Source organism: Acyrthosiphon pisum, unplaced genomic scaffold, assembly GCF_005508785.2.
Source record: "Acyrthosiphon pisum isolate AL4f unplaced genomic scaffold, pea_aphid_22Mar2018_4r6ur Scaffold_20960;HRSCAF=22641, whole genome shotgun sequence".
NCBI classification, from domain to species: Eukaryota; Metazoa; Arthropoda; class Insecta; order Hemiptera; family Aphididae; genus Acyrthosiphon; species Acyrthosiphon pisum.
Genome location: NW_021770374.1, coordinates 968201 through 972580, shown reverse-complemented (window position 1 = coordinate 972580; position 4380 = coordinate 968201).

Sequence of the window (4380 nt, the reverse complement as noted above, 5' to 3'; positions counted from 1 at the left end):
TGGCGCTCGCACTCTGGGTCGTTCGACCATTTCCACATTCTCAATCTCCTCTACCTCGAAGTCGTCCTCCACCTCTTCATCAAGGTCAAACACTTCCACCACTTCCACTCCACCTGACCATCGACCACTTCCATGTGCTCCATCTGGACCTCCACTACTTCCACGTCCTCTATCGGGACCTCTACTCCATCCACGTCCTCTATCGGGACCTCCACTCCATCCACGTCCTCCCACGTCCTCTATCGGGACCTCCACTCCATCCACGTCCTCTATCAGGACCTCCACTACTTCCACGTCCTCTATCAGGACCCCCACTTCTTCCATGTCCACCACCACCTCCATCTGGACCTCCACTACTTCCAACTCCTCCTCTCCATGAACGGCATCCCCTTCGTCCACCTGGACTTCCCCAAGTACCTAAAAATTAGGTTGAGTTTAGAGTAGGTACAATATTAAGGTATTGATAATTCAAAATTAATATATAATATTATTTTTGTGCGTGCAATGTCAAAATCCACACTCAAAGAGATCTGCTGGGCAAACATAATTTATATCGCATGGTTACTGTAATCATTGTTCAATTATTTATTAAGTAATAACATATGGTTTGTGGGTGATGTAGCAAAGTAAGTAAGCGCATATGTATGTTAATTAAATTATCAGCGGACCCTGTGAACGGTGAAACGTATTTTTGTAGCCATGAATAACAATTACAAATGCCTGTAATAATATAATAACTAACTGTAACCATATAACAAGCATAATATTACTAAATGCCATTGAAGGTGTGTGAGCACTGAACAAACTCTATCTAAATAACATCAATACAACTATTTAGTTGGTATAAAAAGTACCAATTACATATTAAGAAGTACCGATCACAGTTTGTTGTTGATTGTGTATTCATGCATATTATTTATAATCTTTGTTAGGCTGAAACTAATCACATTACACAGTTTTAGTTTCGGTTTTATGTGTTTTTCAGTAACATTATTATTATTGTACTCAGTAACAGTAACAGTACTTATTGTAACAGTAAGTGTAGGTACTATATGCAAAAGTGATATTATTTTTTAAAGAGTTACAAAATAATGTTTAGCTATGTGAACTGTAAGCAGGTATACTGAGATAATGAAATATGTATAGGTACTGACTTTTGTTATAGTCAAACTTATTTTACCTTTAAATTAAAACTTTGGTTGAATGAACTATATAATAAGCCATAAGTATCTATGAAATCATAAGTCGGCAATAAGTTTTATGTCTTGGTGAACAGTGAAATACGATGCCTACGTTAAAAGTCCATTTAAAATACACAGAGTCACACCTAAATAACATCAGTACAATGGTATAGGTAAAGATTCAGGTATAAATTCACAGTTATTATAGTCAAATCATATGATAAATGAAGGTTAATAATTGTTCAAAGAGTTGTACAAAAAAATGTTTAATTGAATTTGTGACTACACCTAAATCTAAGCTCTGGCTACCTAACATCAATACAATAATTTCTAAGAGTACTACACGTGAAATGATAAAATACTTATCTAGTACCCAACTCAAAAATGACCTAGGTCAGTATTAAGTAGTAGTGATAGCAGTATAGTAGTAGTGGTAGTAAAAAAAATAGTGTAATTTAATACAGAATTTTAAGTTCTAACAATAAACTTCCCCAAGTACCTAAAAATTAGGTCGAGTTTATAGTAGGTAGTACAATATTAAGGTATTGATAATTCAAAATTAATATATAATATTATTTTTGTGCGTTGAATGTCAAAATCCGTACTCAAAGAGATCTGCTGGACAAACATAATTTATATCGCATGGTTACTGTAATCATTGTTTATTAAGTAATAGCATATAGTTTGTGGGTAATGTAGCAAAGTAAGTAAGCGCATATAATTAAAATGATAAAATACTTATCTAGTACCCAACTTACAAATGACTTAGGTCAGAATTAAGTAGTAGTAGTAGTAGTAGCAGTAGCAGTAGTAGTAGTGGTAGTAAAAAAAAAATAGTATAATTTAATACAGAATTTTAACTTCCACCAATAAAAAGAAAAACTTTTAAATGCAATGTGTTTATGTGTTATACCGTAACAACAACAACAACAACAACAATGTAAAAATGTAAAAAAGTATTGCACTCTATAACAGTAAATGTAGGTACTGATATGCAATAAGTGAATTTATATGAAATTATATAGGTATTGAAATAATATGAACATTTCTAAGAGTACCACATGTGAAATGCCTATCTAGTACACAACTTACAAACAAAGGAGAGTAGACCTAGGTCAGTAGTAAGTAGTACCTAGTAAGAAAACGTTTAAGTATTTTGTTCATTGGTTGTAAACTAAAATCAAACTTTTAATGGTTGTGTGTTCATACCTATTTAATATAATCTTGTGTTGGTTAGGTTTAATGTGCTTATAGGTTATACCCTAACAATAACAACTATGACTTACATTTTAAAAATGTATTGCACTCTATAACAGTAAATGTAGGTACTCATATGCAATAAGCCTTCAATGTGATAAAATCCAGTACACCTATACTTATAGTATAGTAAAGTGGTATAGTAGTAATAGATTAAGTACCTAAGTAATGTACAGAAACAATGTATATAATATGTATCTAAGAGCACAGTGAATAATTAAGAATGTAAAAAATTTTAACCTAGTTATTGTCATTGGATGTGAAATGATAAAATATCTATCTAGTACACAACTTACAAATAAAGGAGAATAGACCTAGGTCAGTAGTAGAACTGTGTAAGAAAACGTATTATGCTTAAGTATTATGCTCTACCCAGTGTTTAATGAAACAGCAATAACAAAAAAAAAAAAAAAAAAGAGTTTAATTTAATACAGAATGTTAACCAAGATCAATAACTTAATGCAAGTACTTATTGGATTTGGTTTGCAGTCTAGTAGGTATAGTATCAAACTGTAGCCACTGTAAAATACCTGCCACCTGGGTATATATTTCAATATAATGAACACACATGTGATATTTTAATTCACACTTTATGAGTGGTTAAGTGAAACGTATAGTAATGAAATGATCAAGTGAGTGAATCTTAAATAGTAGGTACAGCCTGACACTATTTGTTTTATGTTGGTTGTTACTCACTACTGACGGCACTGCTCCAGCAGTTAGTCGACGGCGATATAAAGCTACTCCATAATAATCACGACCGGCAACAAAATGCCTTGAACAGAGCTTGGAATGAGCCAATATCTGTCGAGGATTGACACCATTGTTCTCGGTGAACATCACCCATTGACGCTTCCGACCGACATTTGCTGGAAAACTAATATAATCATTGTATTATGTTATGTTATTTTATATATATATATATATATATTATATAAATACCAATGCACTGAGACGTCATCCACGTCTTCGACGTTGCCACAAATTATACAATTGTTGACCATTGTAATATTTGCCTAGAAAAACAAATATAATAAGTAAAAACATTTTGAAAAGGCAATTGCCAAACATTGTATATTATAATATATTAATTATAATAATAATATAAGTAAAACTCCGTGTTCACCCAATGTAATTATATTATCAGTACCCATGTTATCAGTGAATAATCCGGTGTTGTGTGTTTATTTTTAGAAATGCAGTAAATATTATTCGTACGCGGTAGGTATAATATATTATTACCAGGGCTCGTTACTTCATGCACTAAAAAATGCATAAATAAGCATGCATTCATGCACTAAAAATTGTCAAAATATGCATTAAAATATGCACTAAAAAGTTCGAAAATATGCATTAATATGCTCTAACATTTTTAAATTATGCACTCAAAATATGCATTATGTAAAAAAATTATGAAAAAGTTTTAAAATAATAAGAATTAATCCATACATTTAAAAAATTCAAATTCCTCCACAAAATTTTGCAAACGGCCCGCAACTGTTTGTTTTTCTTTCGGCATTGTTAAAATAAAATATGAATAATGTGTACAGTAGTAACCTACCTATACCTCACATGAAAACACTAAAACAGGAAATTGAATGGATAAACGCATACGACTCATACGAGTAAACTCATCGGCGAGTGTAAGAAAACTATACTGTAGAGTGTAGCAATGTACAAAATTATAAATGCTGGTTGGTGAGAAGCTGCCACTTTATACGGTGGAGGATGGTAGTGGTAGCGATTACACTGTTTCTGCGATATTTCGTAAAACGCATAAAATCTAAATAAGTATGTGGGTATACTAGGACATTATGTAGTCACACACTCACTGAATAAAAATAAATCAAAACACTACAATTTTGTAAACAGGAAAGTAAATAAGAAACAAGAAACATTTCAAATATTTGTCTAAAAAATATTTTTATGAAATATATGCACT